The sequence below is a fragment of the Meles meles genome, chromosome 5, assembly GCF_922984935.1.
Source record: "Meles meles chromosome 5, mMelMel3.1 paternal haplotype, whole genome shotgun sequence".
NCBI classification, from domain to species: Eukaryota; Metazoa; Chordata; class Mammalia; order Carnivora; family Mustelidae; genus Meles; species Meles meles.
Genome location: NC_060070.1, coordinates 119,510,407 through 119,535,147, shown reverse-complemented (window position 1 = coordinate 119,535,147; position 24,741 = coordinate 119,510,407).

Below are 24,741 nucleotides of genomic sequence, written 5' to 3'. Positions count from 1 at the left end.
AAATAGTTGATGTATTGTTGTCTGAGAAGCAGTGGCCTAGATACATACAATAGAGTGAGAAGAGGGAAGGAAGGCAGAGAAAGAGAGGGAGTTCATGAACTTGGATTACATCTTTTGCCATTTCCTGGTGTTCTACAGGGAGCACCAGAAGGTCCAAGTGGCCAGAGCAAGTGTGAGAACTTCAGCTATTCCCAAGGGAGTGAACGGATTCCTCAGATTTGACCCCAGGTTGGAACTTCAGGGGAAATTCCCCGAGGCTTGAGGTACCCCAGGTCACATTATTGGAAGGTGGAGAAGAGACACTGTAATGAATCGTGTTTCCTATGGCTGGAACCATCAAGGCTAACTGCAGGGCTCCGGTGACATCTTCTGGTCACAAGGCTGGCAAATATTTTTTGTTTCCAAGGGGTGTAAGTGTGGGCACTGTGTTTGGCCCAGCCCTGTCAGTCTGAGATGACAATGACAAAAGCAAACGAATCCTCAAGGTAGGGCCTCTCCATTCTCTTATCACCCTGGGTGCTTAGATTCTGGGGGTTGCTGGAGTCAAATGTGAGTCCCGGAGGCAGAGAGGGTGAGGTATGGAGATTGCATGATTAAGGAGATTAGAGCCAGGACTCTTGGGCATGAATGGGAATGTACCTTGTGGGATCAGAAAGCACACCCCTGGCAAACACACACTCAACGTAGACTACTAGCCTGCCGCCGTGCCTCATTTTCTGTGGGACGCTACATTACCTGGCTATCTTTGCAGGTACGTTTGGCCTTGTGAATATGACTGGTCCACAGAATGCAAGAGTCCTTAAAAGGAGGATTCAGGGGGCGCCTGGGTGGCTCAGTGGGTTGGGCCTCTGCCTTCGGCCCAGGTCATGATCTCGGGGTCCTAGGATCGAGCCCCGCATCGGGCTCTCTGCTCAGCAGGGAGCCTGCTTCCCCCTCTCTTTCTGCCTGCCACTCTGACTGCTTATGATCTCTCTCTCTGTCAAATAAATAAATAAAATCTTAAAAAAATAAAAAAAGAAGGATTCAGACCCTTTCTCCCCCCATCCTCCATTCTGCTGCCTGAAACAGGAACAGCTTGGTAAGCCATCTTGGACCTTGCTTATTAAAGCAATACTTGTAGATGCAGAGCAGCTTGGGTCATGAGGCTTTGGAGCTACCATATCAGCTCTGGACTATGTATGCTTGGAATGTTACAAGAAAGAGAAATAAAACTCTTACTTATATTAAGCCATTTATTTTGCAGTTTCTTTTACCACGGCTACACCTAATTGTATATCCTATAGCCCTGTCTTAGTAAATGAGATTACACTATTAGTGATTCGTTTCACAATTCACTTATTAGGCAGACATTTGTTGAGCATTGAGTCCTCTTACTGTATTTTCTGAAATAGGAGCTGGCAGGTGAGCACAGAGCCAGGACCAAAGGGGAGAGTGAGTCTGGTCCATCAAGGGACACAGGAAAGTTGAGCTCATCTATCTGCCTGTTTTCCCCAGGACCATCTCTTGCCTTGGTTTCCACAAGTGGCAGATACCATGTTTTGTCTATGAAGCCACTCTAACTTTTAGGGAAAGGAACTACGATTACCATGGGAGTCTACAGGGAATGAGCAAGTTCAAGTTACTGTTAGCAAAGCTGATGATGGCACAGAGCAGCGGGAGCATTCTCTCTTGATTGTTGCTAGAAGAAATTGACAAAGCGGCTTCCATTGACCTTCCAGAGAGTGGACCAGGATGGGTGCATAAGAACAGCACAGTTGGGAAGGGGGAAGGCTGTGGGGTATGGGACTTCCCCACCAAATTGCCAGAGGAGAGGAAAAATCCTGATCATCAAATTTGTAATTTAAAAAAAATCCAACATATTAAATATACAGGAAAGAGAAACATAGAAATAAAAGGCATGGGTTGGCATTCAAAGGGAGACGCAGCTATAAAAATGGAAAAGTTTTCAGATAGGGAGTAGAAATCTACCTCCACCCCAGGTAACCTGTACCACTTCCAGACATTTTGTCCCTGTGCTGTCGACTGGCTTGTTTAACTTCTGTTCCACCTCCTCCTGGTGTGCCTTCCCATAGAGCTGGGCTGGAAAGCAAAACATTAGACTATCACACCCAGGACTTCACATGTGATTTAGGTATAAAGATCCCCTGCACTGCCTAAGAACCGATGGGCATGGAGGTGAGTGGGGCAGAGAATTTGTGGGGGAGGCATTCTCTTTTTTGGCTAGGGCAGATATCGCAGACACAGGCAATCATTTGACCGTAGGTCCCTGATCATGAGATCAAAGCTAAGGTGTGTGGTCCTGGTGCCAACAGTGGCAGTGATGGCTTCCTGATTCCCACCTTCCCGATAGTGACAGAGGTAGTGGCTTTCCTGGAAGCTCAGTTCTGCAGTGGTTTGGGTGTTTCGTGCCTGGAGGCTCAGTCTGGTAAGCCCACAGTTGTCTGTCTGACATCTCTTTCTGCTAGATAGGCCCAGTGGTGTCTGCAACTGGAGCCTGATGGCTAACATGTCCAACATAAAGCAGGGCTCACTAAATGTTTGTTGAACGAATGAATCAGTGGGCAAATGGAGACCGATGTCTGCAGTCAAATCAGCTGGATTCAGTAGAGCGCTGAAATCAATTTGGTGGATTCTAACCCACATTTTTGAAGATTTTATTTCTTTGAGGGAGAGGGGGAGAGAGTCCAAGAGGAGGAAGGGGCAGAGAGTGAAGGACAAGGAGAGAGAAAGAATCCCAAGCACAGCCTGCACTGAGTAAAAAGCCTCCATCTCACAAGCCTGAGCTGAAACCAAGAGTCAGACACTTAGAGGATTGAGAAACCAAGGCTCCCCTCAACCAACATTTTAAAAAGATGAATAAAGAATCTCAGAACAGATCACGTATAGTAAATGTAAGTATTACTTTGTGAAACTTCAGTTGCATGCACAGACACACACACATTTGCAGTGGTGATGATCCAAATATTCGACCACCAGCATGACACCGACATCAACCGATTGGAGTGGCTGTTAAGAGTGTCTACTGGTATCTGAATACCAGTATAAAATATATCTCCTTTAGGGGCGCCTGGGTGGCTCAGTGGATTAAAGCCTCTGCCTTTGGCTCAGGTCATGATCCCAGGGTCCCGGGATCAAGCCCTGCATCGGGCTCTCTGCTGAGCAGGGAGCCTGCTTCCTTCTCTCTCTCAGCCTTCTTGTAATCTCTGTCTGTAAAATAAATAAATAAAACCTTAAAAAAAATGCGTGTCCTTTAGTAAAAAAAAAAAAAGTGAAATTCATTGGTCTGTGGATTGTAGCCTAAAGCTTTTTGGGAATGGGAGGCAGTGGGCCCATGTTTCTAAGCACCCTTCCTTTGGCATTGTCCCTGGCCAAAGGAACATGTCCATGATCCACTCCTGCCCTTGCAGGAACCTTTCCTGGATCTAGAGCAGTCCTCACATGGCATGGCCTGGGATATTCTAGATATCTGTGTTTCTGCCGGCCAAAATCCATCCCCATTTGTCAGGAACCAGCAATCCCCCAACTCCCCGCTGCCACCCCTAGCCCAGGCGTCAACTGCTGTTAATCTCAGGGCCCTGCAAGTTTCCCAAACTTGACTGACTCCTGACTCCACCATGCCCTTGCACAAGCAGACAGCCTGTCCTCACTGTGCTCTGCTCCTTCTTACCTCCAAATCTTTGCTCACTCTGGATCCCTGCTTGGAAGCCCTTTAATCTCAGCTTGCCTGAATCCTAGTTTCTCTTCAAGGCTTTGAAAAAGAGCACCCCCCCCACCTTTTCCTGCTGACATCCAAGACAGTCCTGGGCATTCTACATAGAACCTTGGCGTCTCCACCTTTTCACCTCCAAATATTTCCCTCTCCCCATCTTCTCTAGGAAGCTTTGGCTGGGCTGACCCCACATCTCAGACTCTTTTGAGTGTCTCCTTATTCATCATTCTCCCCAGATTACCTTGAGAGTTCCTTCAGGAATGAATTGAGTAATAGACAATTTCCATTACACCAGTTTTCTCCAGAATTTTATTTTGGAATTTCCCAGACTGGTCAAACTTCTGGGGCCCCTGGGTGGCTCAGTCAGTTGAGCCTCCAATTCTTGTTTTCAGCTCAGGTCCTTACTTCTTGGTCTTGAGATCAGCCACACGCCAGGTTCTGCACTCAGCCCAGAGTCTGCTTCAGGTTCTCTCTCCCCCTCCAGCTCTCTCTCTCTCAAATAAATAAAATAAACAAATAAAATCTTAAAAAAAAAACTTCCAAAAAAACTCTGGGAACTGGCAGAATTTGCGTATTAACCACGTGTATATAACAACCATGTAACAACAACAGGAAAAACCAAAAGAAACTACCATTGTGTTATTGCCAATGTTTCATGAAAACACATTTGAACACCAAGAAAGTAGGAAGGGCATAATTTCAGAACAAAGAATCATTCTTTAAGTTTATTTTTAACAAAAAACCCTACATCACCCCCATTTTCTCCATTTTGCTGAGGACCAGTGAAAACATTGTCACGGAAACCGCCAGAAAGGTGCAGGAAGGAAGAGAGAGACAGTGGAGAATGTCAGAAGAGGGAAGGTGAAGAGACATAGAATCGGGGGTAGGAGGGAGATCACAGAGGTCCCCCAGTGAGGTGTCCCCCTGCCCTGGACTGACTCCCATTCTCCTCATACAAGACTGGAGAAGCCATGTTTGGACCCTGGCCAATGGGCAGCACTGTGGCCACACTCACAGGTCAGGTGGCTCAGTGACCACTCCTACACCCCGGGCCCTGGACACCCTTGTGATCTGGCTCCCACCCCCACTTCATGCTGCAGAGGTGTCCTGGACTTGTTCCTGTGACCCCCAGCTGAACTGGGGAGACAAGCCATTGGTACAGGAGAAGGAGTGCAGGACTTGGAGACGAGAGCCCAGGGTCTAGGCCAAGCTCTGCTGCTTTGCTTGTGGGAGTCCCTCCTTCTCTGGGTGTCTGTTTCCTCACCTTAAAATGAAGGTTCTAAACCAGTCTTAAGTCATTTCTGAGGAAAACTGCAGAACCTTGTCTTTAAAAAAAATGTTTTAAGCCACGCACATAGAATTTCAGGGGCTCCACCATCCCCTCTGAGCCTTCAGTGAACTTCCCAGGGGCCCTGGGACCCCAGATCAAGAATCCCAGCTTGCCAATCCTGACACATGTGACAAGTGACTGGCCTCTTGCCTCCAAATGTGTCCTTTTTGGAGCAGTTAACAGTATTTTCCGGTTTCCTAACACTCACAAGGGCATGACCAAACATCTCGGGGAAGGAGAGAACTCTGTACAAAGAATTATGAGTGCCTGGGGATCCCCTCTCATTCACAGTGGGGCTGGGAGAGACTGAGCTTCGTGGTGGGTAACTAGCTGCCCAAAGCAGCAGACCACAGGTCTGGAGAGCTATAGATCATGACTCCTGGAGAGAGAGGACACTGTGATAACAAAATCACTTTACTGGGAACAAGGCCTTAAGGTCACCCACTGCAGTGTGGGATAGGGGTAAGAGCTTGGGCTCTGTAGCTAGAATGCCCTGCGTTTGTATCAAGGCTCTGTGACTTAATTGTGCTATTTGGGCAAGTTATTGTGCCTTGAACTTTTGGGTTCCTCATCTGTAAAATGGGGCTAAGAGTTATGCAGCAGAAATGATAGAATACACTGAATTCTCTGAGACTTCCTTGAATTTCCCATCCTCCCTTGCAGAAGCTGAGGTCATGTGACTAGTTTTGGCCAATGGTCTGTGAGTGGAAGAGGCATATGTCACTCCAGGCTGAGGCATTGAAGTGTCTGTATCCTTTCTCCATCTCTCTCTTCCACCTTCCAGCATGACCCTGGAGGTCAGTCTTCCAGATGGTATAGCTACAAGACAGAAGAAGGATCTTCTGTTCCATACCAGATTTTACATGAGTGGTAAATAAGACATTATTGTGCCAAGCCACCGAAATTTCAGGAGCTCTCTGCTGTGGCAGATAGTGTTAATTACCCTGACTAGTACAGGGAGATCTAAATGGGTTGATGCATCCCAAACTCTCCGAGTACAGTGGAGGCTCTTATTCTCAGATGAAAGCCTTAAGGCCCCTATTTTAGTCAGCCCAGCTAACATAAAATATCACAGACTAGGGAGCTTAAATGACAGAGAGGTATTTCTCACAGTTCTGAAAACTGGAACCCCAAAACCAGAGTATCAGCATGGTCAGGTTCTGGTGAGAGCCCTCTTCTTGGTTTGCAGATGGCTGCATTTTGTGCTATGTCTTCATATAGCAGACAGAAAGAGACATCAAGCTCTCTGGTGTCTTTTTTTTTTTTTTTTAAGTAATTTCTACAACCAATGCGGGGCTCGAACTCATGATCCTGGATCAAGAGTAGAGATGCTCTATCAAGTGAACCAGCCAGGGCCTCTCTGGTGTCTCTTCCTCTGAGGGCACTAAACCCCTTAGGGGGGAACCCTCATGACCTCATCTAAACCTAATCACTTCCCGAAGTCCCCATCTCCACATATATCAATTGTGGGGGCAGGGCTTCAACGTATGAATTTGGGAGGGGGCATAAGTGGGTCTGTAGCTCCCCCTACTAAGCCAGGCCTTCTCACATCTCTTCTTAAAAGCAAATTTTTTTCAAGATTGATTGATTGATTGATTGATTTTAGAGAGGGGAGAGAGAGAGAAAGCAGTCAGGGGGAGGGGCAGAGAGAGAGGGAGAGAGAGAATCTCAAGCAGACTCCCTGTGGAGTGCAGAGTCCTACACAGGGCTCGATCTCATAACCCTGAGATCATGACCTGAGCCAAACTCAAGAGTGGGACGCCTAACCCACTGAGCCACCCAGGTGCCCCAAAAGCAGATTTTTAAAAGCAGAAGCAGGCAAGTGTGAGGTGAGGTGAGGTGAGGGTTTCATGAAGAGGGATGTCCCGAGGAAGGTGCCTCTCCTGCAATTCCGCTGATCACTATATGCTGCTGTCCCTCAAACCCCCTTTCCTTCTGAGTCTTCCCCTCTCCTCCCCTCCCTTTTGTCCCCATGCCCTGACTTTTCATACAATTCAGAGACAAAATCTTAGACAATTAATCATCTAACCCAGACCAGACACATCCTAAGTCTTGGAGGCCATCTTGTCTTACTTCCTGTTTCTTACCGACAGCAAGACTGGACCTTGAGAGGGGGTGAGAAACTCCAGAAGTCGGCGCGGGCTTCTCCAAAAGATACAGGGTGGGGGCTGCTGGGGGCACCAAGAACAAAGAGAAAGAGTCAGACTATTAGGAAGGAAGCTCATTTCATTTTGGTATATCGACTTTGCATCATTTTTCAAAGCAAAATTTTCTTTCACAGGTGTCTTTTTTTTTTTCAATTTGGAAGTCCTGCCTAGGGAGGCCCCTAGGGCCCCTAAAATGTGCACTCCAGTCTGTCCAAGGCTTGACTTGGGGTGTCACAGGAGCTCTTTTCCTTATTCCATTAGCTTCCCAGGGCCCCGGGGGAGTCCTTGGAGGTGCCGGAAAGGGCTTCTGTCTGCCTCTGCTCCTGAGCAGCCTGTGACCATTAAATTCTTCACCCTCCACCTCCAGCCCAGGGCGGGCCCCTGGGGCACCAGGTCACGTGCCAGGCCAGGGGTTTATCCCTGTGGCCCCTCCAGCCCCAGCAGAACCTCGGCGCCCAGGCCCATGGCCACAGCCTTGATCCTCCTCGTGGGGGTCCTGCTCCCTTGCTGGGGCGATTTCCGGCTCTTTAAAAAGAGGTTCATGAAGGTGAGCCAAAAGAGCATTTTGAACTTTCTACTATAGTGGGCGGGGGGTGGGGGTGGGGGGTGTCTGGCATCACAGACCAGCCATGAGGCCCCAGCTGGGTTTGAAGAGTGAAGTAGGGGGTGGGTGTGGGTACCATCCCAAAATGGGGACTTGTTCCCGGGGGCCGGAAGCTTAATGTGTCCCTCCCCACCCCCAAAGAGCTTCAAAGCTCTGCTTCACCTCCCGGGGGGGCCTGGAGGTGAAAGAAAGTGGTCTTATGACCGCCACCGCTCCCTCCCTCCCCTGAGCCAGTGCCCACCCCCACCATGTCAGACCTGGCCCCCCAGCCAGACCTTACCAACCTGCCCGCACTCCCTCTTCTCCCTCTCCTGAGCACAATCACTGTTCCTTCCCTTCCCTGTCTTTCTCCCCCTCCCTTTCTTTCTCCCCTCCCTTTCTTTCCACACAACCCCCACCCCCCAAACCAAGGTGTGATCTGAGAGTATTTGCTCCCCTAGCACCAGGGAGATGGAGGCCCAGGAAAGGAGAGGCAGAGAGGGAAGTATGAACCCCCTCTTCTCCTGCTTCTCTGAGCACTGCTGGGGCGGGTGCGGCGTGGGGGTGGCACCTGGTGGTCACCACCTCATGGCTTCTCTTCCTGGACTCCTGGGGCCTTGATGATGCCCCCCATCCCTCCCACTCCTTGGCATGCCGCCAGAGAGCTGGTGACAGTTGTCCCCACAGGTGAATGGGGCTGAGTGCTCCCACCACTCTGAGTGTGCCAGTGACTGCTGCCTGATGGACCTGGACCGTGCTGGTGCCTTCTGTGCCCCCAGGGCCAGAATAGCCATGTTGTGCTTGTTCCAGGTGACGCTCTGGGCTGGTGCAGCTGACTCTGCCTTAAGGGGTGGGGGAGGCTACAATAGCCCACGTGGCTGTCCCTGCTTTCCCACCCTCTGCTTGGGGTGCCCTCACCCCTTCCTCCTCCCGGCAAGCTCTGTTCGTCCTGCAGGACAACTCCAGTCACCTCCTCGGGGAAGCCTTCCCTCCTTGGAGCTCATGGGAGCTCCAAGGGGAGCTCCTCATGGGAGGGTATGGAGCTCATACCCTCAGCGCAGTGTGGCTCCCGCCAATTTGCCTTGTGTTCCCTCTGCCCCCACCACTGGCGGGAGCCCTTCCAGGGTGGGCTTACAGCAGGTTCACCTCTGAACCCCCTCCCTCCCAACTTAGTACCTGCACATATTAGGGGTTCAACGAATGTTCGTTGAAGGAACATCTCTCCCCTGACTCACTGAGACAAAGTCGATGGGAAGAGACTCTTTCCTACCCATCCCTCACCTCCCTAATTTCTTTTAAAAAGATTTTATTTATTTATTTGTTTGTTAGAAAGAGAGAGCGCACAAGCAGGCAGAGTGGCAGGCAGAGGCAGAGAGAGAGACGCAGGCTCCCCGCTGAGCAAGGAGCCTGATGCGGGACTTGATCCCAGGACCCTAGGATCATGACCTGAGCCAAAGGCAGACGCCTAACTGACTAGGCCACCCAGGTGTCCCCCCACTTCTCCTTGTGAGGAGCATGGCACTGTGGGGACTGGACCACAGCTTGGGAGTGGGACCTGAGTTTGTTTCTTTGTTTAAGAGTTTAGTTCTTTATTTGACAGAGAGAAAGAGAGAGAGAGCACATAAACAGGGGGAGCGGCAGAGGCAGAGGGAGAAGCAGGCTTCCTGCTGAGGAGGGAGCCTGATGCAGGGCTCTGTCCCAGCACACTGGGATCACGATCTGAGCCAAAGGCAGACGGTTAACCATCTGAGCCACCCAGGAGCCCTGGACCCAAGCTTTTCCACTTCTTGTCTTCTTGACCTCAACCAGGTCACTTCTGCTCTCTGAGCCTCAGTTTCCTCATCTGTAAAATGGGGCTAAAGCCACAACCTCATTGGGTTGTCTTGGCAACAACGGTGCTCACTGGAGCTTGGTTATGAGCCAGCAGAAATACGGAACACAGTGTACATATTGTTACTACTCGTCATTTCTTATCTGGCCCTGGGCCCACGCCTTTCTAGAAGAATGGGCTCGGCCTTCATGTCCCTGTCTGGGGAGCTTCCAGTGCTCTAGGGAGGCAGCCATTCCCCTGATTCTATAGCTGGGGTGGCCAGAGGGTCTTTTCATTATGGCTCCTTGCTCTATTTTATCCAGTCCTCATGATCACCCTGTGGGGCAAGTTACTATTACTATCCCCATTTGACAGATGAGGAAACTGAGACCAAGAAGCTCATTAACTTGGCTAAAGTCATAAAGCTATCCTTGGCAGAGCTGACACCCCTTCACTCATGCTTGTGTTCCTGCTCCCCGAGATGTTTAAACCTCCTTCTTCCCTGCACCTCAGTGACCCCCAACTCTTGTTCGCATTTCCCACAGACCAAGGGAGCTATCAACATCATATGCCCCTGCCAAAACGGCTTGAGTTGCATATCCAGGGACCCATTCTGTTCCCCCCGATGCCATTTGATTTAGAGGAGGACATAGGCTGATTGCTGACCACCTCCCGCCCTGGGGCCAGAGGACTGAAGAGCCCCCATCTTGCTCATGATCCAGCTCCTGAGACATTAAATTCACTTCCTGACCCTGGCCTCTGTCTGCACTTCCTGGGAGAGGGAACCTGGTAGGGATTATTCAAGTCCAGGGGCAGGAAAGTTCAGCCCTGCCTGTGGTGGTCTCAGGCCGAACTGCAGGAGAGGAACAGGGTAGGGGAAGGTAAGTGAAGAGGTGGGGTCCCTGAAGGGTGTGGAGGGCTTCACAGGAAGGGTGGGGTTGAGGAATATGGCTGGAGAGCATATGTTGGGGTGCTCATGGATGAGTATGAGGTAGGAAGGACTGGAAGGGAATTTTGAAATGCTTTCCAAGGATGGAGATCATTGAGAGAATGTTGATGAGAATGTGTGCAAAGTATAAATGCCAGAATGTTCATGCCGGAGGGGGGAAAGACCTGATGCTCTGAGGTCTCTCTCCACTCTCTCAGCTATTATGAATTCCATTTTGTGGGTAAAAAAACCGAGGCTGAGAGCTACATGACTCTCAAGGTCACCCCATGAGGGTTTCAATGAGGAGTCTTTCTGCTGTAAGTACCCAAAACAACCCAAACTGGTCTAGATGATCAGGAAATTGATGCATGGTCAGAACTGGAAGTTCAGTGGCAGATGGGCCTCAGGTCTGGCTGAGTCCAGGCACTCCATGCCCTGAGGCTGGATTCCTTCTCAGTAGCCACAAAAGTTCCAGGAGTCACCTAACAATAACTAACAGCTAGGATATCTTGAGCACTTATGTTCCACACACTACGCAAAGTGCTTTCTTATCTATATTAACTCATTTTATTGTCACAAGTTTAGAGTAGGTACTATAATTACCCCTATTTTAGGAAGGGGGGTGCCTGGCTGTCTCAGTCGGAAGACCATGTGACTCTTCATCTCAGGATCATGAGATCGAACCCCATGTTGGGTGTCAAGATCACTAAAAATAAAATAAAATAAAATAAACCTATTTTATAAATAGGATGTTAAGTACCCTTCTCAAGAGTTCAGAGTAAAGGATGGGGCTGGGATTTGAACCTAGGCCGTCTTGCTCCAGAGGGCAGGCTCTTAATCACGAAGATGGCCGGGATCTTTCGCATAACCACAGCTTTTTCCTCCTGTCTCATCAGCCTTTTCTCTGCCCAGACATGGGCTCTCATCCTTTCTCTCAGAAGGCTTATTTCTAAGGTGAGGTCTCTAACCCCCACCCCCAATAGTTTCCTTCTTTTTTTCCCCCAATACAAGGCAAGAGACAATGCTATGATTTCAAGCCCTTTTTCATTTTCTTCATACTTGGCACCAGAAGGATTGCTTTTGTACAGGTAGCTTGGGCTGTGTGACTATTTCTAGCCAGTGAGGCGACAGGTGTAACTTCTGGGCCAAAGCAGAGAAGCCCAAGCGTGACACAATAAAAAGGAAGACTCCTTTTTGGATGACTGGCCAGTGACGGCTTTCCAGTCCCTTTGGCGCCACAACCAGGCAAGCCGGTTAGAAATCACATACCTCCTCCCTTGGCGCTGGTGGGCAGTGCAGACCACACGACCCCCAGCCTGCTCTGCAGAAACCTCACTCTGGCCCCGTCGCTAGCCACAGTAAGATCCAAAGCCACACACCCCTTCATCCTTGCCGCTCACACCTCCTCACACCTGTCCTGAAGTTTCCTGTGTTCCAGTAATCAACCTTTTCCTATCGTCTTGGTTTGTGCATGGTAGGTCCCAACATCCAAACCAATATGGGATGGGAGTTGATCTCCCCCTCCATGAAACATCCAGAAAAGCTCGAGTTCTCCAGTTCTCTTCTGCCATGACCAGGTGGTGGGATAAGGTGGTGGCTGGGGTGGGGGCAGTGCCTGGGTCGCTAAGTCACTGGGTGAAGGGCGGTGACCCCGAGAGTGTCTTGATTCACAGCTGACTTTGCACATGTGTTCATGAGTGTGGTGTCAAGCCTCTGTGATTCCTGGGTACTTTGTTCCCACAGCATTACCTAGCTTGACTTACCAGCCTCTGTGAAAATGCCCGGCTTCTCTGCCCTCCGTCTTACCAGCCGTTCCCACCGCCTAGGCTGTCACTTGTGGACTGTCTTCACCGCAGCCCACTCACAGTCTTGGAATGTCTGGCTTGGAATTCCTCTGCTGGCCTGCAGAGATGCCTCCGGGCATATAGGAATTTTTCCAGAGGGGGAGTTATTGAAATTCTAATTAAGGGGCTCCTGGGTGCTTCAGTCAGTTAAACACTGGACCCTTGATTTCAGCTCAGGTCATGACCTTAGGTCCTAGGATAGAGCCCCACCCCGGGGCTCTGCACTGAGTATGGAGCCTGCTTAAGATTCTTTCTCGGGCACCTGGGTGGCTCAGTAGGTCAAGTGATTGCCTTTGGCTCAGGTCATGATCCCAGGGTCCTGGGATGGAGCCCAGAATCAGGTTCCTTGCTCAGCGGGGAGCCTGCTTCTTCTTCTCCTTCTGCCTGCTACTCTGCCTGCTTGTGCTGTCAAATAAATAAATAAAATCTTAAAAAAAAAAAAAGATGCTCAGGGGCCTGGGTGGCTCAGTCGTTAAGCATCTGCCTTTGGCTTAGGTCATGATCCCAGGGTTTTGGGATTGAGTCCTGAGTCAGCAGGAAGCCTGCTTCTTCCACTCCTACTCCCCCTGCTTGTGTTCCTTCCCTCTCTCTCTCCGTCAAGTAAATAAATAAAAATCTTAAAAAAAAAAAAAAGATTCTCTTTTTCCCTCTTCCTGCTCCCCGCAACCCCTCTTTCCCATCGCATGCTCTCTCTCTCACAAAAAAAAAAAAAAAAAAGAAAAAAAATTCTAATTGAAGGCCTCTTGGGGGAGAGAGTGGAAAGGTGAAAACTAAAACCTCATTTTCTGTTAATTGATAGCTTTGTGACTTTGGGGAAGTTTGGCAACTTCTTTGGGCCCTAGCCACCTCATCTGAGAAACAAAATATTCATAAGACTGTTTATTAACAATAATATACAATCGGATTACATGAAAGATTCTTTTCAAATCCCTCAAACTCGAAGACCTTTGAATTCTAAAGATAATGAGAACTGCTTCCATATATTGGGCGCCGACACCAAGCGAAGCCAGTTACCTGTTATTTAATCTGAAAGTTCCCTCTGCCCCTGTGATGACTGCGTTAGCCGACGTGTTGCCGATGGAGAAGGAAAAGCAAAGTCTAGCTTGGAAGTTAAGAAGTCCCCCCAAGATCACACAACCAGTAGGCAGCGGAGCTGAGATTTGAACCCAGGTTGTACCAGGGCCAGAACCCGAGTGCGGACTAGACTCTTCTGCGGGCGGCCGGATGAGGGCAGAAAATGGTCCAGGACACAGCAGCTCTTCTGGGGAAACTCCCACTTTACCCCCATTGCTTCTGTCCCTGGGAGCTGACAACCGCCTCTCAACCCTAGGAATGGGCATTCACACCTCATTAGCTCCCCTCCAGGCCCGAGTCACATGGCAGGGCGCTCCGAAGCCACCACCTGCTCTGGGCCTTGATGCACCTGCTGATGCCCCTGCCCATCCTCACCCTCCTTTTTGCTTCCCCCTCCTAGCAGCTCGTTTTTACCAGGGACAAATCGATTACTCGGCAAGGACCTGGAGCGTACAGTCACCTCCATTTCCACTGTGCCCAGACCCCGTGCTGACTGGGGAGCTGGGTGGGCACAGAGGCTGATGCGGGTGAAAGCCGGAAGACACCGGCAGTGGGGAAGGTGGGGGGGGAGGATGTCGGGGAGGAAGAAGAAAACCCATCCTAGTTGTGGGAGCTATGCCAGGACTGTGCTAGATGCTGCCACCGCACAGGTGAATATGACTCAGGACTTCCCGCCCCAGGCTCACATCTGGTAAGAGAGATATTCATTCATTCATTCAACAAATTTTACTATATATGGAAGTTATCTTTCTAGGTGCTAGGGATGGGGCTGTGAGCAAGACCAAAAAGCTTTGCCCTTGTAGAGCTGACATTCCACTGGAGGAGGCAAATATGGATAATATTTATATAGCCCAGGCGCTACACACCTGGTGGCAAAGCAAACAGGGAAGGGACTTCAGGTATGGGGGTGTAAGGAGAGGGTGGAGTTTGAGACAGTGTGCGTAGGGCAGATCTTACGGACCAAGTGCAATTTCAACAAAGACCTAAAGGTATAGAGTATTATAATATTCTCACTTATGCGGCACCTAAGCATTCAGCACCTACTGTGTGTGAGGACTTTAGTCCTAGGGGCTAAGAAATATGGCAATGAACTAAATAGGGAAAGAGACTTGTCCCCTGGAACTTAGTTGGAGCGGGAGGGAGACAGAAAGTTAAAAACAAAAAGAGAAAGAGAAAGATGAAGAGAATTTCAAAGAATCCTAGTGTTGTGAACATAGTGAGGCCAGCTGATGGCGGCTGCTGGAGCTGGGTGTTCAGGGAGGCCTCAGTGGGAGGCAGCCAGATAAGGCTCACAGGGCAGCATGTTCTGGGCAGAGGCACCAGCAAGTGCAAATGGCCAGGGGCCAGGTGAATCTGGTGCATTCAGATCCCCGGTGGTGGCTGCTGGGTGTATATGTGCACATGTGTGTGCTTGCGTGCGTGCATGTCTTGGGGGTGAGGGAACAAGAGATCTAGTGATGGGCAGGCAGCCCTGGGATGAGGAAAGCTTGCAGGTCCAACAAAGCATTTCAGTATCTAAATACCCTAGGAAGTCCTTGCAGGCTTTGAAGCAAGGGAATGACATGATGGGGTTTACCTTTAAAAAAAGATTTCTCCTGTTCTGGGAAGAATTGGGGAAGGTGGGGGTGGAGGGAGACCCTCGAGAGGTGGAGGTCAGAGTCCTGGGCTGGGTTAGGAAGAGTGGAATCAGGGAGACCAGCAAGAGGCTATTGCCAGTCCAGCCCCCCTCCTGCTTTATTTCTTTTGTAGTACTTAGTCAAACACAATAGAGATGATCACACATGTATAAGTAGTAATTTTTAATACTATCTAACACATATATATGTTAGGTAAAAATTAGGTACAGTTAAATGCCCAAATGTTGATTTTACATTAAAATCAGTGAATTTAAAGCCCATGCAAACATCCTCATAAAGACCACCCAGATCAAGATACTTCCAGCAACCCCACAAGGCTCCCTTACTCTGGTGGCCAGTCACTGGGTCGCAAAGATAACACTCTCTAGACCTCTTTTGTTGTAGATTACTTTTGCTTGTTTTTGAACTTCGTATAATAGAATCACACAGTATTTTTTGCTTATGGCTTCCTTCTTCAATGTTTTGTCTGTAACACCAGATCTATTTCACTTATTTGTTTTTTTAAAAGATTTTATTATTTATTTGACATACAGAGATCACAAGTAGGCAGAGAGAGAGGAGGAAGAAGGCTCCCTGCTGAGCAGAGAGCCCCAAGCTCTCTGGGACATCCCTGAGACCATGACCTGAGCCCAAGGCAGAGGCTTTAACCCACTGAGCCACCCAGGCGCCCCATATTTCACTTATTTATTACCTGTCTTCTCCCCTAGAACTGCGTGCCCTTGTCCAATAGCGTAGTCAAGAATCCCTGGAGTTACTTAAGTTACAATTAATTAAAATTAAAGAAAATTTAAAATTCAGCTCCTCAGTACCCCCTCGCCACATTTCAAGTGTTCATTAGCCGTATGTGGCTAGCGATTACCAAACTGGAACTGGCAGAAAAAGCACATTTTGGTCATTGCCAAAAGTTCTACGGGACAGTTGCTCTGAAACGTCAGCTGGAGGAGGGCAGAACACGGCGTTTCTGGGCGGTTCTGTTTTGTTCCCAGCTGTATTCCCAGTGTCCGACAAGCTGCCCGGACACAGTAGGGGCTCCGCACTGAATGCTTGTTGAATGACACTGAACTTGTCTGACAGAGAGATGACGGTGGTAGTGATAGGTCGCGTCATGTCCTAAACCCCAGCACTGGGGATCACTGATATGCGCGCGCGCGCGCGCGTGTGTGTGTGTGCGGTGGAGGAGGGAGCTCGGACGTGACAAGCGAGCTCCCCTTTAAGGATTAAGTAGGAGTTCGCGGCTAGAAGGTCGTGCAGCTCAAAGAACCGTGGGAAGCAAAGACAGGAAGGCCTGGATCAGGCGTGCGAGAGAAGTAACCTCTTTGGGGGACACTAAAAGTAAACCTGCAAAATCTCTTTAACACCCTCCCGCACAAGTGAGGGGCCGCCGACGCCCCTGCGCACAGACATCCGCGGTCCACAGCTCTAGACCGCCGGGCCTGGCGGGAGTCGGGGCGGAGGTGACCGAGCGGCAAGGGAAGTGGGGCGGAGCCTGCAGGTGGGAAGACCCCGGGCGCCGGCTCCCCTCAGGACGTCGGGGAGCTCTGCACCCGGAGCAAGAAGCACAAGGGCGGGTGCTGCCGCCAGGTGTCCGAAGGCTGTGAGTCGCACTGCGCCGCCAAGGGGTCCGAGGGCAGCGGGTGTCGCATGCTGGGGTGTCAGCGCCCGGGGTGGGGTAGGGGTGAGCGGGGAGGGCCCCCGGAAAGAAGTGGCGGTCGGGAGGGTGGCAATGACAGGGGGCTGCGACCGCACCTTCCAGCCGCCGGGGGGAGCCCGTGGACCGGCCGAAGGTGGGACACCCTCCCCCCACCCAACCCCAAAGGCTTGGAGCTTGGCGAGACTTCTCCTTCTAATATAAGTTCCCGCTCTCGAGGGTTTATCTCAGCAAACTTTGAAAGTAGCCCTGTAAATGGGCACAGCTAGAAGGTCTGGTTCCAATCATGGTTCGCCCAACCTTCCCAACGGCTCCAGGTGTTCCTGGCTGGAGGTGGTGGGCTGTGGTAAGCCTCTGAAATGGGTGTGCAGGAGAGCGTAGTTGGTTTGCCCGTGAAAGTACTTAAGGAAAAAAGATGGAGACCCCCATGGATGAGTGTTTATTCACTCAGGATAGGCGCGTGGGTTAATGACAGGAAAGGTAATGCCAGAGATTAGACTAGGAGGGCACCAACAATCCCAGAGGTCAGCCTGGAGGAGGCAACCAGAGGCACAGACTGAACAGTGTCTGGGGCGGGGGGGGGGGGGGGTAGGGGCGTCCCTTAAGCCCAGGCTCCACCGCTGTGTGCAAGCAGATGGACTCCAGAGCTAAACTCGGGTGGCAGTGGGGGCTGCCCCTTAGGGCTGAGAGCAAAGCAACCTCTGAGGTCAAGGTCAAAGTCCTCCCTTTCCTAGACATTCCTAGACCTGTATCATGAGTTGTCTCTGTCTACTGGACCTGGCTTGTGTATTTCTGAAGATGAGAAATCATTTAAAATCATCTATGGCCAGGGGTGCCTGGGTGGCTCAGTGGGTTAAGCCTCTGCCTTTGGCTTAGGTCATGATCTCAGGGTCCTGAGATCAAGCCCCACACTGGACTCTCTGCTCAGCAGGGAGCCTGCTTCCCTCCTCTCTCTGCCTGTCTCTCTGCCTACTTGTGATCTTTCTGTCAAATAAATAAATAAAATCTTAAAAAAAAATCATGTATGGTCGTTGTAAGAAAATTGATGAAAAGAAGTCAGCTAAGAACATTTTCTCCTAATGCTCCCTCTTCTTTGCTGCCTCCCCCCCCTCCTCCATCTCCTCCTCCATCAATCCCCATGCCTACCCAAAACTATGTTCTTGCCCCTAGCTCTGAGAGCCTCCACCAGCAGTAAAGTGTGGGATGGAGGGATGATGCATCATCACTGAAATAGTTTTCAATGTTTGCTGCCCCTGGCACTGGGGGCTGGGGAGGCCAGGCTGGAATGGGCATTACACAGATTGCTGGGGGGAGTGAAGGGTCACAGAGAGGCGGGAAGCTTAGGCTTGGCCCAGTCCCCTGTTGGGGCATGCATGAAAGTCCCCAGAGGAGACTTGAGCTCCCCTCCCCATCCCAGTGGGCTTCAGCGCATTCCATAATCCACCCTCCAAAAGCTCCATTTACACCAGAACTCTTGGTTTCCGCTGACCTTCAGTACGAGAAATGTGAAAGAAAATGTACAAGACAAAAGTATATAAAGAATTGCCGGTCTCAGTTGGTAGAGCACGCAACACTTGATCTCCGGGTCATGAGTACAAGCCTCATATTGGGTGTAGAGATTATTAAAAAAAAAAAAAAAAAGATTTGTCAGTGTTTATGGAGCATTTATTATATGCCGGGGTAGTGCTCCATGCATTACACACATGATCTCATTTAATCCTAAAACCTTATGAGGGATCAGAGCTGTTATCACCCCTATTTTATGAGGGGAAGGAGGAGCCCGAGACGGATTGAGCAACTTGCTTCCAGTCACACAACTTTCAAGCTGGACTCTGGACTCTTCTGGGAGACCAGAAGAGAAAGGAGGGTTGAGAACGAAAGCAGAGCCAAGGAAAGAGCTTGAGGAAAAGAAAGATGGAAACACCTGTTGTGCTGTGGGGATTTCTGGGCAGAAAATGAATCAAGTGGAGTTTCAGGAAATTGTACAGCTGCTTGTGAGAGCCTTTCGAGCCAGATGCTAGCTCTCCGGCTGCATGTGTTATGAATTCTCAGCAGAAGCAGGCTTCATAGCAGCCCTCCTGTATTCAGGTGACATTATGGAGATAAATAATTCAGATTATGGACCCAAAGTTCCCTACTTGGCTACGCTTCTGGTTAAGTGAGCCCCAGACCTAAGCCAAGGGTGCCCCCCAGGATGCAAGAGCTCAGGAGTTGAGAAAGAAACTGAGGTTCACTTAGAGCACCCCCTGCAAGTCCTAGTGACACTATAACCCATGTCTTGGTAGAAATTGCTCCTGTACTCAATGTGTCAGACAGATATTCAGTGTTACATGTACATCAGAAAGACACGGGCTTTCAGTACATAGCAGTACATGAGCTCCCCTTATTTGGAGAAAGTCTAGGAAACGCCCTTGGAAGGAGAGATTGCAGGCTGAAAACCCAGCCTCCAAGGATACCCAATGTCTTCAAATTTGGTAGGGGAGGGGGATGATATTGCTGATATGATTCAACTAGTTTCATGCAAGGGAGGAAAACTTTCCCTCTACCCTCTTAGGTTCATGTTTGGGGGGTCTGTAAATTAAACTGATAAAAAACAGATTGGCAGGGCATCTGGGCAACTCAGTCAGTTAAGCATCTGCCTTTGGCTCAGGTCATGACCCCAGGGTCCTTGGATGGAACCCCACATCGGGCTCCTTGCTCAATGGGGAGCCTGCTTCTCCTTCTGCCTCTCCCACTAATCATTCTCTGTCTCTCTCTCAAGTGAACAAATAAAATCATAAAAAAAAAAACAACAAAAAAACAACAACAACAGACTGGCAAGAGAAAAGACAAATTTGGTTGTTTTTTTTTTTTAGATTTATTTATTTGTGTGAGAGAGGGAGAGGGAACAGAGGGAAGGGCAGAGGGAGACAAGCAGACTCCCTGCCAAGTGGGTAGCCTGGTGTGGGGCTTGATCCCAAGACCCCAAGATTACGACCTGAGCTGAAATCAAGAGTTGGATGTTTAACCAACTGAGCCAGTCAGGTGCCCCAAGACAGGGTTTTTTTTTTTTTGTTTTTTCTTAAAAATTTTATTTATTTATTTGACAGAGAGAGAGAGACAGCGAGAGGGAACACAAGCAAGAGGAGTGGGAGAAGGAGGCCTCCTGCTGAGCAGAGAGCCTGATGCAGGGCTCCATCCCAGGACCCTGGGATCATGACCTGAGCTGACACTTCACCGACTGAGCTACCCAGGCACTGCACCCCCCCAAGACAGATTTTTATTCACATACATATGTGGGGGGAATTTACAGAAAAAGGTGACTCAATGAGGCAGTTGGAATCTGGGACATATATACCATCTTGATTGGAGAAGGGGAATGGGAGAAGGACACTTTGGAAAATGGCTTCTTAATAGGGGAAGGGATGGGAAGAAAGGGCACTTAGGGGAAAGTGAATTATTTTTAAGAAAGATAAATGGGCCCTTAGGAGAGTAGATGATAGATATGATAGTTTTGTTTTGTTTTGTTTTGTTTTCAAAGATTTTATTTATTTGATAGAGAGAGAGAGAGATCACAAGTAGGCAGAGAGGCAGGCAGAGAGAGAAGGGGAAGCAGACTCCCTGCTCAGCAGAGAGCCCGATGCAGGGCTTGATCCCAGGACCCTGAAATCATGACCTGAGCCGAAAGCAGAGGCTTTAACCCACTGAGCCACCCAGGCACCTATATGATAGCTTTGTGACAATGTCTGTTTAGGTGTGGTGCTGACTTCTACAGTGGTAAGACTCCAGGGATAGGAGTCAATCTTTCCTTGTTGCAAGAAACCTCCCCAGAAGGAAATTTATGAGTTGAGTTCTTTTGGGAGGCTCTGTTTTAGGCAGATAAGGGACTTCAGAAAAAAGCTTATTCTCAAATGCTTTCAGCTTAAAATAGCTGCACTGTTCAGTGGAAGTGAAATATGAGCCTCATATGTAATTTAAAATTTTCTAATGCCCGTATTTTAAAAATGGAACCAATTTTGATGGTATATTTTATTTACTTTTTAAAAATTCTTTATTTAAGTTCAATTTAGTTAACGTACACTGTACTGTTAGTTTCAGGGGCCGAATTTAGTGATTCATCAGTTACTTTTAACACTTAGTGCCCATTATATCAGGTGTCTTCCCTAATGCCCATCACTCACAGTTAATCCATCCCCTCCGGCAACCCTCAGTGTGTTTCCTATAGTTAAGAGTCTCTTGGGGCACCTGGGGGGCTCAGTGGGTTAAGCCTCTGCCTTCAGTTCAGGTCATGATCTCAGGGTCCTGGGATCGAGCCCCGAATCAGGCTCTCTGCTCCGCGGGGAGCCAGCTCCCCCTCCCTCTCTGCCTGCCTCTCTGCCTGCTTGTGATCTCTCTCTGTCAAATAAATAAATAAAACCTTAAAAAAAAAAAAGAGTCTCTTATGGTTTGTGTTCCTCTCTGTTTTCATCTTATTTTATTTTTCCTTCCCTTCCCCTATGTTCATCTGTTTTGTTTCTTAAATTCCACATGTGAGTGAAATCATATGGTATTTGTCTTTCTTCAATGGACATATTTTGCTTAGTATAATACCCTCTAGTTCCATCCACGTCATTGCAAATGGCAAGATTTCATTCCTTTTGATGGCTGAGAAATATTCCATATATATATATATATATTCCATTTTATACACACACACACACCCACATCTTCATCCATTCATCTGTCGTTAGACATCTAGACTCTTTCCCTGTTTTGGCTATTGGACATTATTTTTATAAACATGGGGTGCATGTGCCCCTTCAAATCACTGTTTTTAACCTAGTAGTGAAATTGCTGGATCGTAGGATAATATTTTTAATTAAACTCAATCAAAAATGTTATTTCAACATGTATAATATTTGAGATATTTTGCATTCTTTTTTTGGTAATGGGACTTCCAAACCCAGTTTGTATTTTACAGTTATCCCAGTTCAGGTGAGCCATACCTCAAGGGCTCAGCGTGTGGCTAATCGATACCATATTAGACAGCATATGTCTACTACAGTGTCTGGCATTAGGAATTTTTTATGGATTTAAGCCTGCAAATACCCCTGCTTGCTTATATAGCTGAATTTCTAGCAGATCTAGAGAAAAAAGTTACAGCAAAATGGGGAGCTTCTGGGATTAGGATATTAAAATAAGGTATGTCAATTGCAAGGCTACAACTCATAGGACATCTTTTTTTTTTTTTATAGAGAGAGTGCCCATACGGGGGTGGGGGTGTGGGGTGGGGAGGGGGCAGAGGGAGAGGAGACGGAATCTTAAGCAGGCTCCATGCTGAGCTCAGAGGCTGACATGGGGCTCCATCTCACAACCCTCAGATCACAAGCTGAGCCAAAATCAAGAGGCAGACACTGAACTGACTGAACCCCCCAGGCATCCCTCCCCCCATCAGAGGACATCTTTATGGGAATTAGACAATGAAGACTCCTCTGGGCTCCAGGCTTGGTGAGAGGAAGGTGCTTTTGAACAACAACAACAGGAAAACAAATGCTCCCCTTCTCCCAGAAGTCTTGTATTAGTGTAGAAAAACAAGAGCCACTCCAAAGAGTTCAAATAGAAAGGATTTAATACTTTATTAAAGGAACAGGGAGTTGGGATCTTTGCCTTTTGCTTCCCACAGAGCCCAACTTCCCACTCACCCCGGGAAATGAGGGACATTTCCCTTGAGTCCTTCACAGTCTGTAACACAGTGCTGGACATTCAGAGGTGTGAAGAAGCAAATGAATACAGATTCCACCCAGGGCTGAATGTGGGCACCAAGGAGTATGACCCAACCCTGTCTCGGGCCTGAGACCCCTAGTGGGTTACGGTACTGAAAGCTACTCTTGGACACCTGGGTGGCTCAGCCTTAAGTATCTGCTTTCGGCTCCAGTCATCGTTCCAGGGTCCTGGGATCGAATCCTGCATGGGGCTTCTTGCTCTGCTTCTCCCTCTGCCCCTCCCCTGTCATTCCTTCTCTCTCTTTTGCAAAAATAAATAAAATCTTAAAAAAAAAAAAAGAGCTATTCTGGTTGAGCCCTCACTTAGGCAAGACAGACACTTACTTGGCTCCCCAACAGCCATTGCCCACCTTGCTTGCTCACTGAACCCCGGTGCTGTTGGGGCAGTACTGCGGCCAGCCCTAGGAGAGGGATCATATAGTCTAAGCCAGTCATGGCGATCCCAAACCCTCTGCCCAGCACTTGCTTTTCCAGCTTCTCTTGGGGTCAGAGGTGGTCATGTGACCCAGTTGGAGCCATTCCGATGAGGAGAAGTCAGCCTGGAGGCTTTTGGGCGAGATAAGAAGGCCTGCCATGAGAAACACTCCGCCTTCACCCCTCCGGACAAGCACCCTCTACTCTATGCTTCCTAACTTTGAATATGGGGGGAGAACATGACGTTAGGAGCTGTCGGGAAAGCACCTGCCAGTTGAGAGAGGGTTCAAGAACAGCAGGGCAGCCAGCAATCAAACAGATGCCCCACTTCTACCTCCAGACGTCTGGATGTGTGCGAAATTTGTGTCCCTAGTCGTGTAAGCCATAATGACATGGACTTTTTGTTCCCTTCAGGTAAATCCAGTCCTACCTCAGAAACCTAATGCATTGACCATGAGCTACAAAATCCCGAGGCTGGGAGAACATCTCAACTTAATTAGTTCACTCTCTTCTTCTTCTTTTTTAAGATTTTATTAATTTATTTGACAGAGACACAGCAAGAGAGGGAACACAAGTAGTGCGAGTGGGAGAGGGAGGCTTCCAGCAGAGCAGGGAGCCCGAAGTAGGGCTCAATCCCAGGACCCTGGGATCATGACCTGAGCTGATGGCAGACACTTAATGACTGAGCCAGCCAGCTGCCCCTTACTCTCTCTCTCTTTTTTTTTAAAAGATTTTATTTATTTGGTATATATAGAGAGATCACAAGTAGATAGAGAGGCAAGCAGAGAGAGAGGGGGGGAAGCAGACTCCCTGCTGAGCAGAGAGCCCCATGTGGGGCTCGATCCCAGGACCCTGAGATCATGACCTGAGCCGAAGGCAGAGGCTTAACCCACTGAGCCACCCAGGTGCCCCTGCCCCTTACTCTCTTACTTCTTTGCGTGAATCTTCTCTCCTGCATCCCCATTGAGGGTCTGTGAATTTCCACTTGCACAGCTCAGTGACAGGGACCTCAGTACTGCCTAAGGCAACCCAGGCTTGGTGGCTCCAGGGGCTATAACATTTTTGTATTGAACCAAACCCAAGGGGCGCCTGGGTCACTCAGTGGGTTAAAGCCTCTGCCTTAGACTCAGGTCATGACCTCGGGGTCCTGAGATCGGGCCCCGAGTTGGGCTCTATGCTCAGTGGGGAGCCTGCTTCCCTTCCTCTCTCTCTGCCTATTTGTCATCTCTGTCAAGTGAATAAATAAAATCTTTTTAAAAAACCCCAAATTCCCTACAATTCCACTCATTTGTCTCAGTATGAGTAATTGAGAAAGAACCAGGAATTGTAGAAAGGGCAGGGGGAAGGAGTTGGGTGGATGTAGTGCCAACTTTTTCGAATTATGTGACATCGAGAAAGTTACTGAACCTCTCTGAACATTAGTTCATCTAGACAGTCAATAATTCTCACTCCTGGATCACTGTGAGAATTTGCTAGCACAGAGTCAGCCCGCAGCCATTGTTAGTGGTCTGAGCCCCTAACACATGGGTTGTGTCAGCTTGGTAGTTGGGCCCAGAATGAAGGTATGAACCCAGGACAAGGACTGGGAAGTTTTGATGCAGGGCAGGAATATGGGCCATTCTAACTCCCTACTAGAAGTGTGTGCATGTGTGTGTGCGCACATGAACCTGTCTGAGAACTTGAGGGCCAAGAAGGGCATCCCAGGGAGGTGTGATTGGGCCCCAGAGGGAAAGATTCCCAGTGTGGCTGCTTCACAACCTTGTCTCCAGGCTGTCCAGCCTCTCCCCACCTGGTCCCAGACCCATCTGTCCTTCGCCTGACCTGACACCTGCCTTGATGAGACAAAGGCTTGATGTGACATCAAGGAAGACACTGA